Source organism: Taeniopygia guttata, chromosome 3 (genome assembly GCF_048771995.1).
Source record: "Taeniopygia guttata chromosome 3, bTaeGut7.mat, whole genome shotgun sequence".
NCBI classification, from domain to species: domain Eukaryota; kingdom Metazoa; phylum Chordata; class Aves; order Passeriformes; family Estrildidae; genus Taeniopygia; species Taeniopygia guttata.
Window position 1 is genome coordinate 15,546,572 of NC_133027.1, and position 21,254 is coordinate 15,567,825.

The following is a 21,254-nucleotide window of genomic DNA, read 5'->3' on the forward strand; positions in this document are numbered from 1 at the left end:
CCTCAGCCTACATCTGTACTTGTATGCACAGCTGTATAATTATTGTCAGCTGTACCAGGAAAGGGCACAGTTACATCCCAAGTGGAAATTACAAGTATGTTAGTGCAAGGCTTTCTCTTTTTTTGGTTAAATACTTCAACACATCACTGATGTCAGAGGCAGCAGCATGACAGCAAACCTGACCAGCAAATGTCACCTACATCCTTGTATCCTCATGTAGCACCACATGGGACAAGGTCAGTGCTGAGAACAAGGATTATACAATTAGCTTTATAGGAGATGGCTGACAGCCTCCTTGCAGATGGAGGGATCAATAAGGCAGATGAATGAATTTACAGTGATTAAGCAAACTCCCATCTGCACTTCCAGAGAAATGAGGAAATGACATTTAGTTACACACCACCTTGGCATCTGCATGGAGATGAAATGAAGGTAAGGAAATTATATGCTCTGTTATGTTGTTTTCCTGAACCACTTCAGAGAGACCTACCAAATGAAGGAAGGGCTGGTCCTGGTGGAGGTGATAGTATTGGAGGATAAACACTAAATGCAGTGGGATAGTATAAAATTATTTTATAAGTATGTATATATTAAAATGTATATATATGCATGTGCAAATGTTCTACAAACACCTAATATAATGAGATGATCACGTTCACCTTTACTCAGCTCTATCTGATTAAAACTTGACTTATAAGAAGTCAAATTCTAGTCTGTGATCTATGAAGCATGCTGATATCCAGGATTTCCTCTGTAACATACAATGTTGGGTGGCTGTCCCTTTCATACCCTAAGATTTTGCATGCAAGGAGAGGCCTGTGTGACATAGTGGGAATCTGAACACTTGCAAATCCTTCAAATTATTGGTTTCAAACCAGTATTCCCACAAGCAGTGACTTTTTTTTGTAACTCAGGCTCATTTGTGCTCACAAAGGATAGACATCCTCTCCTGACTCCGGAACATCAAAGGAGAGCTGGTAATGAGATAGTGGTGAGCAGAGCTGTGACTGATTGCTTCCAATTGAGTGTAGCAATAATGCTGAGGTGTAATGACTGACTGGTAGCTGTCCTGAAATGCAGGCAGTCCTTAGGAGACTGGCAGGATGTACCCCAAACATCTGGGCCCACAGGCACCCACTGGAGCTCTCTATTTAGGGTGGTCTTGGGCAGACTAGACAGAGTCATGAGTTTATTTCAGATTAGTGCCATATTCGCTGCTGCCCTGCAGTCATTGGGGGGCAGAGCTCAACGAGCAGCTTCTGCCACACTGGGGGAGGGAGTCTGAGCATTGCTGTGGTGTTTGGATGGGGATGAGGGGACACTGAGGACTGAAGTGGCAGAAGTCCAGGCAGCAAAGCAGGCAGCCCCCAAATCAAAAGTTGAATGAAAGAAGGCAAAAGTAGCTGCAGAAAGTAATGAAAATTCAGCTGATATTCACTCCAAAAGCACAGAAGCCAGTGCCTTAGCAGTTGGCTGATTCCTTCCAGGATATGAGCCCTACACAAGATGCTGCATTCTGCAAAGTTTTAGCTAGTTCCAACCAATAGTATGTCTGCTTCAGGGCTGGTGGGAAAAGAAAGAGCAGGTGGACAAGTGGATAATAAGAGTCTCTGCCAAAATTTTTTTTTTTTTTTAGGACATTTGCTCTTTATTTAGTGATTGTTTGCCAGATCACACATTGGAAAACAGCTTACATTTAATTTTCCAGGTGTGCAGTATCTTGCATCTTATAAGCTAGTGTAGGATCTATGGATTCCCAAAGTATTGTCCATCTGTTCTTGGTGTATTAACTGAAATGCTTTTAACTGTAGTACTGTGGGGGAAAAAATTAAAAACAGTGTTTCTCTTAGGAAAAAAGTATAGACCAATAAACACCATCATTCAAAGTTTTGAATTTCACTTTCTCTGAATAAACATAGAAAAGGTTCTTTGAAGACAGCTAATCAGATGCTGATTCACCCATACATTTACAGGTTCCTTGCTCTTCTCCTGAGCATCACTGATTAAAAGAGAAGAGATTATCAGTATAATACAGATATGATGGATTGGAGGTGTCAGAATGAGGTTCTTTGAAAACTCATTATTTCTTTTGATCTGTTTAAGAGCATTCTGCAAGCACCGCTTTTTTTTTTTTTTTTTTTCCATTTAATGAAAGCAGCATTTGCTCAAGTAGTAATCCAAATAATTGTGATGAGAACTGTGGACCCAGATTTTCCTTTTCAGGATCAATTCAGGAGTCTTGGTTAAAGCATCTGTGATGCACTGGCTTCCAGAAAGTTCTCAGTATGATTTTTCTGTTAGCAATGGCAGCAATATTCACTGTTGTTTCATTGGATCTGTCAACGGCAGCAATAAGTAACAGTTCAGAACACAGAACATGTTCTGAACACACATTTTAATGTGCAAATTATCAGTTATAATAAAAAGCCCTGCCACTCAGTTGACCAGCCCAGTCTCTTTCACCCCTTTTTAATATAGCCATGGCAGTCTAAATTTCCTATTTGGTTTAGTTGTTTCTTGGTGAGCTGAGCATCACTGCAAACACCAAAATCTGTTATTGTGTTTTCCATAGACTAAACTTTCCAAATAGGCACTAAGTTTGCAGCAAGTTTTATAATAGTTGGCCCAAATCCTTCAGATTTCTTGAAAGGGAAGCTGTGATAGCTGGGCATGTTTGTCCTGTTCCACTCTCATGAAGTTTCTAAAAAGTTACTGAATTTCTTCGGGGACTTATGTGGTGCTTTTGAGCATGGGGCTGTACAATTCAGAGGGGGAAGAGTTCTCAACAGAAGCCTAGAAATCACAGGTGTTTTGGAAAAAAATCTTTGGCTCTGATAGACAAAAAGGGAGATCTTTCTCTCAAATCACATATTTAAAATGACACAGTATCACTACGAGGCTATTCAATAGAAATAATCAAGTAAGATTATATATAACCTTGAGAGAAAGGAGAAACAGCAACATGTTATGTAGCAGCCTGCCACTGATGTTAGGAAGAGTATTGCTATCTAATAACCACAGGGCTGAACTCAGGCATGATGTGTAAGGCCATGGTGGGTTAACCTGCATGAAACACCTGACAGCTCGTCTTTCTTACTCTCTGGAAACACTTGTATAACTTGTCGTGCCAGTGAAGTCATACTGAATTGAGCAAACTAGTTGAAACGAAATATGCAGAGAAAGATATTTGTCATTACACTTAAGCTGGCAGGTGTAGCAATTTTCCTTGAACAGACACACACAGCTTGAGGAAAAAGAGGGAACTTTCTGTGGATTTCTAATTGCAGAGTTCTGTTGCAAAGGCCATTGAAAATGGGCCTCTGATTTTAAGAGGTATTAGGAATCAATTAAAACCAGGTAGTTTGTTTGGATTTAGTATTCATGAATCATTAGCAATTTCTAACAGAATTAGGGATTAAGCTTTTAAGAATTTTCAAGAGGAAGCAAAACTGTTGTAAGATTCATAGTAGGATAGAACTAAAATGATAAAAACCATGGGTCATTACAAATAGTATAGGAAAAAGTCATTACAATCAGTAGCAAGAGTAGAAGGACACCTTCATTTTCACTATAATTTAACTGATCATTGTGACACTGACAGCAGTATTAGAGGTCACTTACTGGATTAATCAGTTTTTCTGATTTTCTCGTGCAATTTCACACTGAAAGTTCACACCATTAAACACATTACAAATGGGCAACTATCTATATAGGCACCTTCAATTTTACATGAGGCAAATCAAATTTACTTAGCATATGACAAAGAAGTACTGAACTAAGTCATACAACTTTGCATTTGCTCTTTTCAAAGTCACCCTGGGCTATCACCACAGCTCAGATGATTTGTGTTGACTGGCTATTCAGCAGTAACTTGCACATGTCTAAACAGTGACATTAAAATGTTTTGCTGAAAATGTTTTTATATAAGAATTATTGAAAACATAATGAAGATCCACACTTTGTAATCAAAAACTATTTTTAAAGTATAACTTTAATTATAGTTAAAACATATGTGTATAAAATCTCTTTGATAATCAATAAATAACTTCCTTTTATTATTGATATTTGAATATGTATAGTCTCAGTTTCCTTTAAACTACAGCTACTATGAAGACTTTTTACTCCTCAGAACTTACAAGAGATTCCACCAATATAGTTTTAGACATTTGTCTTTTTTCTCTTCACCTCTAAATTCACCCAGAGATTTAGCATAATTTATTTTCTCTTACTGGTTGTTAAAGCTGTACCATTTGATTTCCAGTGCAGTGACACTGCCGTTCCACCCTTTGAATAAGTTTTTTATTCAGTTGTCTTGCAGAAACAGCCTTGTTTTGACAATGTCATTTCAGGTAATGCACTTGTAGCTTTTGCAGTTGTCTGCTGTTTCCTCTCCCTATTACTAACTCTCCAAATCTCCTTTAGGGGGTATGCATCATTCTCTCTTTGTTGCACAGTGCACTCCCAGCATAACCTCCCTGGGGAAAACCAAGCTATGCTACATTTTCACCTTCCATTTCTCTGCTGATGAATGAAAAGCCTACCTTTCCAATCAGGTATCCTGACTTGTCACCACAACGTTCCCTCTACTTGTCTACTCTAACATAAAATTTAGCAAGACAAAACTGAACTCCTAGCTCAGACACCAAGGATGGATATGGGGGGTTTTTTCCCCATTTTGAAATATCTTGGAAGAAACTGGACTCACTCCATACAACAGATGACAGCTTTGGGGCTGAAGCTGTAGCACTACTCTGAAATCTGAAATCGTCTGAAATCTCAGAGGATTCCTTGTGTGTTGTTAGGATCCTGGGCTGAACTACACACCTGCTCTTCCTCCACTAAGGTGTCAGAGATGCTAGAGATGATGTTCAGATCACAGGAGCTGTATCCCAACTAGAGAAAATTGTGGAGTAAGAGCAATTTGGGAGAAAAATCACAATTTTCTGTATAAAAATCAGATTTTTATTTTCTGCAGTGTTGATTGGAGTAATAGTTTCATCCTCACTTCTCCTTCACATACAGATTACTCCCTCAGGTCCTGGAGTCACTTAGTTCTCTTACTTAGCATCTTCACCCCACAGTCACTAGTTTCATATATACAGGCTGACTGTGAAAATTTAAGGGTCTTCTATTTGTGAATTTAAGCCTCTGAGTGTCTTTGTGGTTTGGCCAGCCATGCTGTCCTGTGGGCATGACATGTCCTCCCTCACAGATCTGTCAGATCTGTGAACCCATCCTCTCAACTCTTCCCTTCAGGACAACCTGCACTACACATTCTCTCCAACTCATATTGTTTAACAGAAACACAGACTAAGTGTTGCTATCTTTATTTTTCCCTTTTTCCTTTTGCCAGTTGTTCAGGTATTTTTTTCTTTTACCCATCAAATACTGGTTGGATATGAGGAAAGGAGAATGCAACTCAAAAAAGCAGGGGTATAGTCAGAGACCAAAGGAGAATGGATATGTTGAGTAAGAAAGTCTTTTTATTATATAACCAGTCTTCATATTCAATCTCATTTTAATACATTTAATACTAAATTTTCAAGTCATTACCAGAATATATGATGATTGGTTCAGGTCTGTCATGAAAAATGTTTGTACTACAAACTGGCAGTGACTGACAGTAGAATAAGTCCATTAGAAGAAATAAATATCCTTTTTTTTCGGTAATGGTTATAGTGTTATATGTTTTTTCTTGTAAATTCTGTGAATTAAATTTAAAAAAAATCACTGAAAACTTTTTCCCCACAAATACAAAGCTAATATAGTTTGTAATGAATTGGGTAATGCTGGATTAAAAGAAAGAAGAAAGGCAACACTAAAAACAAGCTGCAAATTAATAGATCATTATTACAGCATATTCATTTAACATTATTTTTACACAACCTGTCAGCTTTCAGTTTGATGTTTCTTCCAGATGTTTCAAGTTCACAGAACATAAAACTTCTGTAAAACCTAAATTAAGACAGTAATATGTGACATAATAACTTTGGTAAATTATTTCTTGTTCATAAGATGGTTTCTGGAATCGTGAGGATTAGTCCTTCACACTGAACATCAAAGAGTCTGACACAGACAGAGAAGATAAACTCTGACCTTTGTGAGCTTGTTCACATCACTTCTACCCATTTAAATTCCAGTTAGGTTGGTCAGAAGCAACAGAGAAAAGCTTTAAATTACATCATTAACAATAGGTTAAATCTTAGACTGCTGATTAAATCAATTTCTCTCAGATAAAATCATAAAAGACCTTGGCTGTATTTGTCTGACAGGAAACATGTCATTGGTGATGCTTTGTGTTGCCTTTAATGAGTGTGATTGTCATCTTCCAGCAGGGAGAGTACAAAAGGCACCTGCAGGTCTGGGTGAATAGAATCGCTTATTGATCAAGTTGTCAGGCCTGTCAGGCATTTAGGAACAGCTGACTGAGTACATAAAATCAATGTGATCTTGTATTTATATGGAGGCTCCCCAGGTCAGTCAGCTGATTGAAAATTTTACTAAATTAGCTACACATAAAATATAATTTCCAAAATTGTCTAACTCACAACATTCATGCTTAAAAACAATCAAGTTGTTGAATAGTATTGTGATTTTTTAAAGACACTTAGACAATTAGAAATAATGTTGGCCAGCTTTGTTTTGGGTTAGAACAGCAGCCTACACAACGATTTTTTAATCTCTACCTGAAAATTCGTTTTAACTGTTATTTATTATTTATATTCAGTTTCTTCTCCCCATTTGCTGAGAGTCAGCTCCGTTTTAGCAATGATCTTTGCTGCTGTTCAGTCATGCTATCAAATTGAGGCTGTTCTAGGAAGACAATGATCAGACAAGTAGGGAAATGCTTCATGTTCCTTAAGAAAGCTGCACGTTTGCATGTGGGCTCTTCATGATCTGAGTCACCTTCCTGGGGCTGGAGAAAGGAGAAGGGAAGGAGAACAACTCTGGTGAGGACCTGTAGCAGAAAGAACCCTCCACTACATCCAGCTCAGCCTGCTTTGGCAGCCAAGGTGGATTTTGGACTGATGAATGCACGGATGAGACCTGAGTCTGCAAAAGGATTGAGAGTTATTGGGAATGGAGTTAATAGCATTAAAGTATCAGTCCTGTCTCACAGCCTTCTTTACAACAGACAATTAACACAGTCATTTTAATCTCTGATGCAATGCATTTCCATTTCCAGTCTTTTGTTAGCTGCTATCTTTTCTGTTTTCTCTCTGCCACTCCACACCCACATTTTATGATTTTTTCACTGGATTTCCATTCACATCCTACCCTTCCCTCACTCCATTATTCTCCCCAGGGAGCCACTTTCTCCATACTATCTTCCACATCTGTCTTCTTTCTTCATTTGTGTCTCTTTTTTGCTGTCCCTAAACTCACAGAGAAATAAAACTAATTCAAGACTGAAAAATGGCTTATTCAATTTAAATGTTTTGTCTCTGCTGTTTTTGATACATGACATTTTCTTCTTTGCAGATGGATAGAATTCATGCTTGGACATGAAATGTATTATGAAGTTTGAAGGGTGCAATTTTTTTTTCTTTTATTAAAGCATCTAATTTTTATCACTGCATCAGTCATCCCTGCAATTTTCCCATATAAACTTGCTTTACTGTTGAGCCTTTGGAATCATATTAGTTCTCAGTTTATTTCAGTAGGAGTTAACCAACTAAAACCATGTCTATTTTATAGCTGTAATATCACAAGCACCACTATGACCAAGTTAATTATAAGTGAAAGTAATAACACAAAATTTTAGCATCCATTCACATGTCAGAAAGAAATAACAACAATACTGCAAGAGGAAATCTCTTTCCAGTCCACAAGTCCCTCCCCAGAAGTCTCCTCAACTGTAAACAACTGAAGAGATCTTTAAGTTTTCACACACCAAAACCAGAACCCCTCAAATTCTGCCCTCTTTCACACAAGGACATGGATTCTTCTATGATTCAGGGAGAAATCTCCATGGATATAGACTGAAGTTGTACTAAGTCTTCGATGTCTGAATTTTAGAAGACAACACAGTATTTAAAAGCATGATGTATGAATACAGATATCATTGTAAATGTTGTTATAAAGTTAGATTGGGTTGATAGGAATGCATTGGAGGTGGATGTAAACTTTTCAAAGTAAATTTTGAGTGTTCACAAAATGTTATTGGTGAGGAAAAGGCTGTTACTGTTGAGTCCTTATCTGATGATTAATGAGAACGGTAGATTAAATCTCTTAACTACATGTCTTTATTATGACAGGTGCATGAATGCACAGCAGAAGGAGTTGATGAGAGGGGGAAGAGAAAGGATGCTTGCATGAATTTATGGGTGACAGTTTAGAATCACTATGTTTCAAGTCACTTTATTCCACATTTACTAGAAAAAGTAATAGAAATTCAGCTGAATCTTGCACAAATGCCATATTTCACCATATTAGTGAGAATTTTGCTTCTTTGGCAAAAGCAGGAATGAGATCTTGGATTTTAGGCTTTCTTGGCCCATATAAAAATTGGTACCTAAGTGCAGATACAGAAAGAGGTTCCTGATGAAATAGGAACGTGCTGTTTAATGTTAGCACAAAGGAAAACACTTGTCATCTGTATCATTGATTTGCTGAAGTACAGCATGAGTGCTTTTCTTTCTTCCTTGATCTTCCCTACCCAGTGCTGCCATACCTTTAATATCCTCTTTCTCTGTATTTTCTGATTTACACATAAGATTTTTTCAGACAGTTTCTGTGATTTCTTACCTGCAATGAGACTTCTCTAATCTTATTGTTTTGATGCTGAATGTATACATAAATCCTGAGCAAAAGCATCTAAAACTAAGGGAGAGAGACAGGGAAAGTGGGGATAGTTTAGATCAAGATATATATGACTTGTCAGTTTTTTTTCATATTTGTTAGCACCACAGAAAACCAAGCAACAGGAGTTGTACACAAGCAGAAAGTTCTTGCCTCCAAATCTGCTCTGCATTTACACTCAGTTTTCCCTTCCTTCTCCCTCAGCCTACCTTTAAGCACAGCATTTCTGCTCACCAGGGTTTTTGCAGTAGTTCCATTAAGTGATGGGAGCACAAAAGGAGCAGAGCAGCCCTCTCTGCCCCAGCTGAAAATGCAGCACAAGGGTTACATGGCAGAGCACAGAGGAGCATCCTGCTGGAAGATCCTGCTTGCTCTCACCTCTCACTCCTGAGGAGAGAGCTGTAACTTGAGGAATGGCTGTGTTCTTTATTGCCTCTCAGTAGGCATCTGCAAATCAAACTCAGTAGGCGTCTTTCCCATTTTCATATGACCCCAACAGCTGGATCTGTTAATAGCCCTAACCAGTCCTAATCCTCTTTAAGTGACTGAATAAAATTGGGGAAATATTTTAATTTTTGTGTGCTATAAATAGACTGTAATTACCAGATACACAGATTAGGAAATTGTCCCCTGAAAGACTGCTATCAAATTCTTTATTTAACAAGTTGGGTCTTCCATGCTAACACTGGGATCCTGTTTGAATAACTTTGACATTATCATGTTAAAAAGCTTTATCTTCCAACTGATTTGGAACTTTTTTGAATATATTATTATTATTTCTCTAAGGTTCCAGTAGTTATGTACAGGAATGAGAATTCATAGATTAATAGGATGTGATATACAATTGGATATTTAAATTCTTCTGATTATAAAGACAGTTACAACTCAATAGAAAAATGGACTTCAGTAGGCACTGTCACATAGATTACAAATTCCTACATATTTTAAAATGTATGAGTTGTGAAATGATCCAAGGAAGTTTGAAACCACGTCAGTTATTTTGCATCTGGCATTGCACACCACCTGCATAATGAGAGAACAGAGGGCTTGATGATTTTTGAAACTTGTTTCAGTGAATAGTCACATGAGCACATTGTATTGTTCACCAGACAAATGGAAAGCTATCACTGTCCCAGAATTCCAAAATTACGTTTTTTGAATCTTGGCTTATATTTGGCTTTGTTTGTTTGTTTTGTCACTTTGGTATATTTTGATATATCAAAACCTGAGTATTTTTTCTAAAGAGTAATTTAAATTATATACAGCTAAATCCTTCTTTATACATGCAGTTGGGCTGCCCCAGGGGATTTGAAAGCATAATGCGATATATGCTGTCTGAAAGGGCACATTTTAATATGTGCTATTTCTTTGTTTATCAGGTTTCAAAAAGACTCTGTAGCTATAATTAATTAATGCAAACCTTTGGCTCTTTTGTCATTCTTCAAATAGTTTTATTTTCATAAGAGCAGTGTTTCAGTGTTTCTAAAAATCTGAGCAAGTATAGATGCATTTAAGGAAAAAAAAAAATCAAGGGCCAGATCTGGCAGAGTGGAGCTAATATTCCTATTGACAAATTCAATTGATTCACACACTGCAAATAACACAAAAAGTCCTCAGAGCAGAGTGTCAAAATTCTGCATCACTATTTATACTTGAACATAGCTTAGAGAAAACTTTGTAGCTTCATAATTAAAAAGTCAGCAAAAAAAATTACAAAGGCTACTTTCGAGTAAATTCATTACAGTCTTGATAACCTCTGCTCAGTACTTCTTGAGGCCATTTATGCCACTGTGAGGCAGTTGTTACAATATTGCATCTTATGGACTTTTAACACCTAAGGGTGTAAAGGTGTAATAACTCTTGTGTCAATGTCAATATTATGTGCAGGCCAGCAGACACTTGATCCTCAGCTTGTGAAGCACAACCTCCGCCTCCCTCAAATGAGATGGGTGTCCACAGATGGCCCAACAGGAGACAATGGCTGAAAAAAAGGACAGTGCTGCAATTGCCTTCTAAGAGGGAAGAGTAAGGCCTTCTGTAGGTCTGATAGAGCTACAATTGCCTGCCCTGAGGTCTTTTGTCTTGGATGTTTCCCCAGAATAGTTGTACTCCTAAAATCGTAAAAATATTAATTTATGTTGTTGCAACATTACAGGAGACAAGAAACTTAACTTCCTCTGGCATCAGCTTCTGAAAAAGTTTTGGCTCTCCAATGATTATTTCAGTGAAGGTGTACACGCAAAATTTTTACTGGGAGGTAAAACTCAGCTCACCAAATCAGATGAATTTGAAGGGCTCTCCAGAAGTCATCCACTGCAACCTTTGCCCTGAACAAGTCCAGTAAGACCAGGTTACTCAATCTAGTATTGAGGCTCTCCAAGGATGGAGTTTGTGCAACCCCTTTAGGCAAGCTACTCTGGTATTTGTCCACCTTCCTGCTAGAAAATATACTTCTTATATTGCATCAGAATTTCCCACATTCCATCTTTCTCATTGCCTTTCATCTCTCCATTATGCATCTCCATCTCCTTTATGTTCTCTTAAAGGGTGGCTGTGGATAGCAGCAAGATCCCCATTTTATTGTCTCTTCATAGGACTGACAAACCCCATTCCCTCAGCCTGTCCCCATATATCCATCCCGTGTTCCAGCCCCCTTCCCTGCTGGTCTTTGCTGTACTATTCTCAGTGTAGAAATATCTACCTTAATTAGGGAGCTCCAGGCTGGACGCAGCATTCAGATGTTATATCCCAGGTGCCAAAGAGAGGGGAAGGATCCCTTCCCTGGAGCTGCACACTACACTGTGGAGTTGTGTTATTTTATGTTTTATTACATTTGTATTACGTATTTGGTTCATCCCATGTACCCCCACATTGTACTTGGTTTATTCCTCAGTTTCCCGCCTTCCCTTGTATGTCCATCTTCCCTAAAACTGGTGTGTCATTCCCCTGTCCCCTCCCAGGTGCCTTGTCCATCAGCCAGCGTCCCTTCCCCTCCATCTGGAAGCTTCTACTCAGGGCGTCGGGTGATTGGATGAGGCCTGGGGCCCCTCCTATGTTTCTCCCTCATTGGTTGTCTCCCCATGTCACCCCATCTAGGAGCCACTCCCTACTGTAACCCTATAGGCCTGTCGGCTCCCCTCCCACTCCCTTTATAAATTGCTGTAATCCTCATCCCCCTGTCTTCTCTGGCAGGCACCAGCCATGGTGGTTGATTCCCTCTTCACTGCGTTGTCCCTGTGTGGACCTATTAAAGAGGATTTGGCCCCCAGAGAAGGATTCTCTTCGTTATTACCGCCACGGGGATCTGGCCGTCGTTCCTACCCAAACAGTGCTCCTCAACGCCCTCCGAGGTCCAGCGAGGGGCGCTGGAGACCTGCCCTTCCTCTCCTCAGGAGGAAGCTAGCCGGGGCTGAGGCTGTGGTCGGGGGAGAGGACGCGGCACTACACCTTACCTAGTGCAGCACGTGGTGGGTCACCCTTGGTGCAGAGGATCACTGACAGTCGTACTCAGCTTGTTAAATACAAGGATGCCCAAGTCTTTTTCTTCAGAACCACTTTTCAGCCAGTCTGCCCCCAGCCTGTTCTGGTGCATGGGGGTATCCTTCCTATTCCTTCCCCTGTGCAGAACTCGACATTCACCTATGCTGATTTTCATGAGGTTCCTGTCTGCTCATCTCTCTGAACTGGCAGGATCCCTTTGAATGGCAACCTGGTATTCTGTCACATCCACCACTCCCCATGGTTGGTTAGCACCCAAAGCTTGCTGAAAATCTACTTTGAGATATCTGAAAACTTAAAGAAAACATCTGCAAGAGAGAGTGAGGTACAGAGTTTTGAGATGCACATCTCCTTAACCTGGGCTGAACTCCAGCTACCCTTGAAGTGAATGTCAAAGCTGACTCGCACGACACCTATTAGGGCTTATGAGTTGCACACATGTCCAAGGTGACTCTTACTTGATACACAAGAAATGTTCTGCTGTAGCAAGTTTGACAGATAAAGGCAGTGGGATGTATTTCCAAAACCCATTCTCCATTTTTTTATGTTCTTACATAAAAGTAATATATGGATTTCTTGGTAGGATTAACTCTTCTGCCTCAATAATATCTGTTAATTTCCCAAATAGAAAGAGATTCTTTTTCCCTGGCCAGCTCTCTCTTTTTGTCCTCCTGCCAGGGTAAAGTAGACATAGTACAATAACTATAATTGAATCAAGTGAATGAGAACTCCTACAAGATCTGTATTTTTTAAAAAGAGATGTACTTTGGATTTTCTTTACTTATCAGAAAGAATCCTTTCTCTGAAAAAAAAAAAAAAAAAAAAAAGCTGCCTACTTTTTCATTCAAAGTTAATTTTCCAGCCAGCTTATAAACATTGGAAACAAGGTGGTAAGAGAAGTACTGGCCTTTAATGGGAAGCAGGAAAAACGGCTTATCTCTAATAATCAAAAAGATTTAAAAGCTCCTCAGATGCATATGCAAGTGATTTATTTTTGATATGTACTAATGAGACATGAATTGAAAACATTTAAATTCATTGGAGCAACTGTTAGTAATAGAATTTTTTGTTTTAATTATCACCTTACTATAGGTGATAATAATGATTAACTAAATGTTAATGATTTAGTTAACATTTGATGTTAGCCAGTGTTTTGTGTAAGTAAATAAGTCACATCTTCTGAAACAAGTACATTTTCTAATAATTTTTCTTGTGACTACACTTGCTTTTGTCACTTGAATGTGATGCCTTTTGATAAGCATATTCTCTTCTAAGTGTTATATTTTTCATTGGTTTAAGAAAAAAATCAACATTTTTATTGACAAGAAATGAAAAATGAGTGAAGTGAACCCTTTGAGTTCAAGATACATGATTCAGATAAATAGAAGAACTTCCCCAGGAACAGGGATTTAGTTTTGGAGGTTTTTGAATAGGATTAATCTATACTTTGCGTAGATTAACATATCTGTGCTGTTCTTGACATAGTTTTGGTGATTTATGCCAAATGAAGCAACTCTTGCACTGTGGAAACTGATAGACCAAAATCACAGCACTTAATTGTTATCTGGCTGGCTCTGGGAAGAGATTTCAGATGAGATATATTAGAAAGGGTTGAAAAGGGTTTCAACTCTAAGCTGTCTTTATCTGTTGACCCCTTCTTCTCTCCCTGGTCCTACACTTTCCTTTTCATAATCAATGAAGACAACCATTACAGAAAACAGGAATATTTCAAAGGGGGATTCATCAGGCTTAGATGCATAATTTAGGATAGAATTATTTTCACCCTAAACATAACTGTTGGAATTAGATATTCTTTAAAGTCTCTTCTAACCTAATTCATTCTGCTTTTTTATGGTTCTATAATATGATACAATTTACGCCAATAACTGTAAAAGGAATTTAGATTATTAGTTTACACATAGATTGATGTGTATTTGTGCTTAATCTGGAAATTTTCAAATTTTGCTTTAGGTGCCTCTAACTTATTTGCAGCATAAACTTAGGTCAATTATATTCAACTGAATGGTGACAATCAAAATTTCAGTGGCATTTCAACCCATCAAAAGAGTGCTAGGTGTCCAGGCACATAATTAAAGCTGAATTAACACCTAACTTTCTGAGATGCTCTTGAAAAAACTATGACACACCTGATATACATTAACAAAAATACATTTGAAAATGGACCCATAAGTTTCTCATTTATTTTTGAAAATAAAACATGTCTGATTCAATTTTTTATTCTAATTTCTCATATTTCCCTTTCTTTTCATTTAAACATTTAAAATAATAACTATCACTAAAATACAGTAAAAGAGACATAAAGACAGTAGCTGTCAATAGTTAGGTATAGAAACTTTTTTGGCAGCTAGCTACAGAATGAAATGGGATAACAAAAGTATTCTTCCTTAGTTTCAACCACTCTTACAGCCCAGTATGAAGGGTACGAGACGTGTGCAGTATCAACGATTCTGTAACATGATAGAGTAGTCCAACATTCAGTGTTAGATCTGGCATTCATTTAGTGTTCAAAATTAAATATAACTCATTTCCTGTCATTGACTTATCATTAACATCAATAATTTCAATAATAACTTCTGGTAAGCTCTGATTCAGTATTTATTAAAACAAATGTACTAAGCTCATATTATGAGATATCTTGCTGAGACAGATCTGATTTCTGCAAAATCCTTTAAACTAGTAAAACCATTATATATAATTATTAAGTATAATCATTTTAATAGAGACGACCCTCTTGGCTGTCTAAGACTCTTTAAAATGACCTACCACAAAATAACTTTAAATTTTATGCCCTCATCTTTCAAAATGGACAGAAACAATTTTCTGTTTCCCAAGTTAAATATTCTTTCCTTTACTATGCAATGAGCATTCAGAGAAAATTTTCTTATGTTGGGCTATTCATTTATTTTTAGTGTGTGTAGGAAAATGACCTGTGGCTTTCAAGTGTGAATTACTTTGCACCCTGAAATACATTTTAAAAGTTAAATACATTAAACTGTTTTAAAAAAATCCTTTGTTTAAATTGTTTTCATATAGAAAAATTCTATATAACCGGGCAGGCATCTGCAATATTCTGCAATTCACAGCAGCAATGGTTTTTTACAAGAAATATAAGTGGCTATTTCTTGGTTGAGAAGATAAGCAGAAGAAGTATTAAAAAGGCAGAACTACTGGTATGATTTCTGGCAGCAGGTACAATTTGCTGTGATTGCAGACATTACAGTCTTTTCAAAGCTAGCCCAAATTTTACTCTGCTTTATACTGAATGAACACAAGGAACTCCTTACCTTCATCCTTCCTAGATGTTTCTGTTCTTTTGGCTTATAAATTTTTTCCAGACAGCTGGCTTTTGAATTGTGAATAAAAAATTAGGAAAGGCAAAAGAAAAAAAAATAAAAACAAAATAGCAAGTGTAGTATTGGCAATTTTTTCCTACCAATTGCTGTCTCCTCCCTTTCTTCTTTTCCTAGCTCTGCCTGCCTTTACTGGAAGTGTCACTCATAAGCTCTGAACTTGTTTGAACTCTGATGAAAACTTGCCATCTTCTGAAGCATTTTCTCTGGACAAGTCTCCCACTAAGAGCAGAGCCACTTGAGCCTTGTGAGCGGGGCTCTTCACATGGCCTAATGAAAAGCCATCGAGGCTTAGAATAGACTCTGCCTCCTGCGTCATCACGGTAATTGGGCTGTGGCAGTCATCATGATGCAGATCTCTTAGCACACTGCAAATGTGATTGCTGAAAGCTTTTGAATCAGAAATACTTTGAGTTGCTTGGAAATACTTGGTCTTATAATTCCTGTGCTCCAGGGGATTTGAAACAGGGTTGATCTCACTCCACTAAAGAAAGAAAGACATTCTGTGACATTCTCCCCTGTATTTGAAACCTGTGGAAGAAAAACCTCTCATGGTGGTGTGTTATTTCAGTGTCCTATATTGTGGAAGAGTAAAGAGTTTTTAATTTCTTTTTCCTTTAAAAGACGTTGTTAGTTGCAACTTCAGACTATGAAATATTAGAATTTATGATGAAGCTACAAAGGCAGCTCTACCAAGGCAATTTTAAGTACACTATATACATTATCTACCCTACATGTGTGGGTATACTTGCCTTTGTAATCAGTGGGACTTTTAATTCAAGACAAAATAAACATAGCTATGTTTTTAAAAAACTGATTAGGATTAGAAATATTTCTCTATCAGAGATTTAAGAATAAGATTTATTGTAATGAAGAAAATCAGAAGCATTAAAAATTACTTAAAATATACTGTTAATGGGTTATCCAGAGAATTGAAAACAGGTCTCCTAGAGAAATATCTTGAGCATTTTTCTGGCTTATTTTTGATATAGTCTCTCTCCCTCTGTCCTCTCCCTTTTTGCTTCCTCCCCTCCCTCTCTTCTTGGCTTGGCCATAATGGATTCAGGAATAAAATTCTTTTGAATCTAACTTGCATTGAAAGTTCAAATTTTTATTCTTAGCCATCCTCTAATTATAAATGCTTTATCAAAACTATAATAAGTGTATTTTAAATATGATAAAACCTTAATCTGGCTTATTTAAAATGAAAACGATGTTTTCATTTTAAAAGGAAGACTTAAGCAATTGGAAACAGAAACTGCCCATTATAAGCAACACCATCATAGGGTTGAATTTCTCATCCTAGGTTCTAAACAATTTGAACTGCTTTCCTTTATTAACCACAGGTCATCTTTTTGCTTAACCACAAAATTGTTTCTCTGGTCTCATATGGGTATTTAAGGTCTTGTTCAATTATGACTTAGACAAGTCCTCACTGAAACAAGCAGATGCAGCAGTTTGATATTTCGCTTCCCATGAACCAGAGAATAACACCTCATTAACTTTGGCAGAGAAAAGAAGTATGAACCTTTCTTACATGTTTTAGCATGAAACCTAGAACTGAGCTTCAGTCATGGCCCTTTGGCCTTTTAGTTTACTGGTCATTACACTGAAACAGCTTAAGTGTGTTCAGACTCTGCAACCCACAGCCAGAGGCTGGGGCCTCTGGGGAAAATCCTTTAAATTGCTACAGCCATTTGTGAAGCAAATGTATGCCTAATGCCCACACCAGGGCACGCATCCCTGCACTTATGCAGAAAGTCTAAATTGTCTTCTTTTCCTTTCCTCTCCCCTGTTTGAGCACAGAGGAGCAGCTTGTATTCACTCCTTTCTGCTTGGCCTAATGAAAGACAGAATGGCCATGAAATTTTGTAATTCTCTGCCATGGTCTGTAGATGAAGTGGAAACTGTTCCTACCTTCTTCTAACATCCTTCCAAAGCCACAGAGCAAACAAGGGCACACAGTGAAGATTCTGTTCGTCAGTTACAGAATCCAGCTTTAATAACTGAAAAGCTTTCCATGCATAAATGCTGCCAAACAGAGTAAAATATTAATGTCTATTCCTGTGAGTAATCCAGAAATGTCATCCTGTAACCTAAGAAAGTGGCTTCTGTAGTTTCTTGGCCTTCTGTAGTATCACAACATTTGCTGTGCTACACAGAACGAAGTGCAGCTTTGTGGCCTCTAGCCCCAGGTTTTCTGGCTCACAGCAGCAGGCTTGCAGGGTGCATGGCTATGCAAAATATTGTTGTGATTAAATACCCCTTATTACATAGCCATTGCTGATGTAATATGATCTCTAAAAAATAATTAGAGTATATTGTCTGTGACGGAAGTTGAAAGGTTTTCTGGGATGTGTTTAGTGCCCATGGCGCTACCACATTCTGCCCAAGAAATACTGTAAAATCAGAATTTTTCAAAGTCTTCCTGAGATATTTTAGAAGCACTTGATTTCAAAAAGTGGTGTTACCCAGCTTCAGAGCACAAGTTTCCTTTCAGGTGACTCAGGTTGAAATATACAGCTACAGGCCACTCTTGGTGGTGTTGTCTCAGTCAAAACACAGCTGTCCTGCTTGATGCCTGTATCAAAGAGGTCAAAACTACCCTTCATTTTAGGTGGTGGAGGCAGTGTGGGAGTAAAGCTTCTCCCTGTCCCAATGTAATAATGAAACAAAGACTTGGTTATTAGAGCCTTCATGTATGTGGAATGCAGCATCACCTGTTATACCACATGCTGCCACATAAGAAAGATATGTCACTATGACTATTACAGTCTTTTAAAGAAAAATCCATATTCAAAGTTCTCTGTTTCTTTAGTATAGGTGTATTGCCTCCAACTTGTCAAATGCTATCAAAGTTCCTGTGCCTCTGAGTTAACAGCCAGCAACCTTAGAAAAAAAGATGTTCTCCTGCAGTGCAAGGATGTGAGAGTGTGATCATATTGCCTCCCTGAGAACATTTAATGGTAGATGAAAAAGAAAGGGAGAGAAAGCAGAGAGAAGACTTTACACTGGTTGTGGCTTTACATTTCGCTTCCCTCCCTATCCCTTCCCTTCAGCTTTCCCAGAACTTCCCTTCCTTTCCCTTCTTTTCTTCTCCTTTCCTTTGTTTGTCCCACAAGTTTGCAATCCCTATAACAAGCAAGAGAGATTCTGAAGCTGCTTTGTTTGCCATCATACTTCTTCTTCCTTATGCAAGAAAATACATTTTCTATTTCTTTGTTGGTGTTGTTCCTATGACTGCATGAGGATTCTCTGCAAAAGTGAGGAAGGAAGGTCAGTAGCTAACGCTGATCAGGAATTTTCCAAAAGAACTTGGAAGTCTTTCTCTGATCGTCAACAAAAGGCCAACGGAAATTAGAAGGCTCCAAAATCTGTCTCATTTCCTGCCAGTTCACCTTCCTTGCTGTTCATCATCCATGTGTCTGGCTGTCAGGGAAGCAAGTGCTTGGTAGCTCTGTCTGTCCAGCATGAGGGCTCTCAGATCTGAATAAGTCTAGTTCAAGAAATAACTCCAATTCTTCTTTTTTTTTTTTAAACTAGGTTGTCTATTTTTTTTCAGGATTTAAAGTTCCCTTACTGTTAAACAATAGTCTCATCTACAAATTTACAATTAGTTAAAGATTTAAAATAAACCCCTACTTTCACTACCTTTTCATTTCCCAAATACTGCCTTTTACTACACACATTAAAAAAAAAAAAATTTAAAAAATGAAATATGGCATTTATCTTTTCTTTTTTTCCATGCCCTTCAGTACCAGTGAGAGTAATTGGAAGTTTCCTTCCACCCCCAGACCCTCAGCAGGTAGTTGCACTAAACATTATGTACACTCATGTTCTGTGCCCATGATGTGCATTCTAAGTATGTTTAGAATTTTGTGAATAGGAACTTACATAAAGTGATTGCATTCTTGTGTTTATTTAGTAATGGAAAAATGGGGTCAATTCCACTTCCAGAGCACTAAAATTTTGAAGACTTTGTTTGTAAAAAAATCTTTATTTTAGACCAATAATGTAACAAGATATTTTGGGTTGTATTGACTATTTATATCTGTTTATTTCATGAATATTGTTAGGTCTGCTTTGTGAACAGTATGGGTTCATCACTTGGATATGAAGCCAGAGCTCAGTTTATTTTTAAAGTATATTTAATACTCTAGAGATAGATCAAAGAAAATTCTTTCAAACTATCTGGTTTTGGTATTTTGTTGTGCTTCAAAAACTTCTCAAAAAAGGGTCATTTTATGTTAAAAATTGAACAAAAACTTTTACAAGATCTGGAAATATTTAATCATTAATCCACATTTCTAATGTATATTAAAAAGTCTTCAGATATTCAGACTGCCTTGCTTCTAAGATACCCACTCTTGACAAAATAAAATATGACCAGATGCCCTGCAAAACATATACATTTTAGTAGTAAATAAACAAGCTCCCAATAGTTATCTTGCAGTCAGCAAGGGAACTAATTTCCAGCTGCTTGCTTTCTTATAACAGCTGAATAAATACATTCCTGGTATTATAATACCTTCAGCAAGAAAATGATTACACAGTAACTCAAGACCCTGATATACTCCTCCTGCTGTTGTTTATCTGAAAACAGGTGGGATATGGCTCAGGTATGTCTCAAGAATTTAATAAGATTTTGTAGATGAGGGATCTAAGCCAAGAAAAAGCTCTCTCATGGGAAGAGTAATTGGGATATTTCCCTTTCATTATTGTATTATGGGTGTATTATAGGTGACTAATTTAATGTGACTGAACTGAAAACAGAAAATTAATTCAATAAATGTAGCTTATAGAAAATAACAAAATCTTTTAAAAATTGACTTTTGTGATATTATTGTGATCTCTAAGGGAATCATGCTTCCTAAAAATAAACTTATTGTTATTCTGTTACCCGGGCTTTGGACTTTCAGCTTGCTGGTTTTTCAAAATGCATCATTATCATTAGTCCTTAATAACTCTATAATCAGTCCTACTGTTAATGTTACAGTATTAGATTTCATTTTCTGAGCAAAATAATGAGGAACATAATCTCTCATCCTTGCAGGAATTCTGTGCATTGAGACAGCTCTCCACAACTGAATGTAATAGTACAGGTATGCAAAGTTCACACTGCAAATTTTAGTACTGCTTTTATAGTGCAGCTTCCTAGATTTGCAGTTCATTCTTCAGAGGCATTACATGTACAGTCAAGTCCCTCTTATAGCCATTGAAAACACAGCCTTTGTAATTCTTCTGCTGTACCTGAACTATTAAGGCCTTACTAGCAATAGGAAGTCCTTTGCCCTTTACTTGACCAAGATCTAGAGATTTTTTGAAAAGCCATTTTCTGTGAAGGTCATGTTGGATATAGAAGGTAAAAGGAAATTTTTTAACCACTTATATAGATATCTGGGTTACTGAATTTCTTTTCTTGTTTTATTATGCCTGATAATAAAACAATAATAAAACTGCCTCAGTGTGTGACAGCCAGAAGTGAAAATCCGCTGATAAATGTTACCAAGCTCTGATGAGTCACATTTTCTTCTCACACTTCGAGTGGGAGTGTACACCTGATGGCAAATGCTGTGTTCGTGC

General features: G+C 37.5%; 1 long non-coding RNA gene across 2 annotated transcripts in view; it reads right to left on the reverse strand.

Moving 5' to 3' along the window:
* The window catches only part of LOC140683647 (uncharacterized), a 132,155-nt gene extending 115,426 nt beyond the window's left edge, over window positions 1-16,729 (reverse strand). Inside the window, exon 1 of one of the 2 annotated variants that reach the window (XR_012054854.1) lies at window positions 15,606-16,729. This is a non-coding gene — a long non-coding RNA (uncharacterized lncRNA). The remainder of the gene's footprint in view (window positions 1-15,605) is intronic. The other variant, XR_012054853.1, reaches the window with a different exon arrangement.
* Window positions 16,730-21,254: the final 4,525 nt, after the last annotated feature.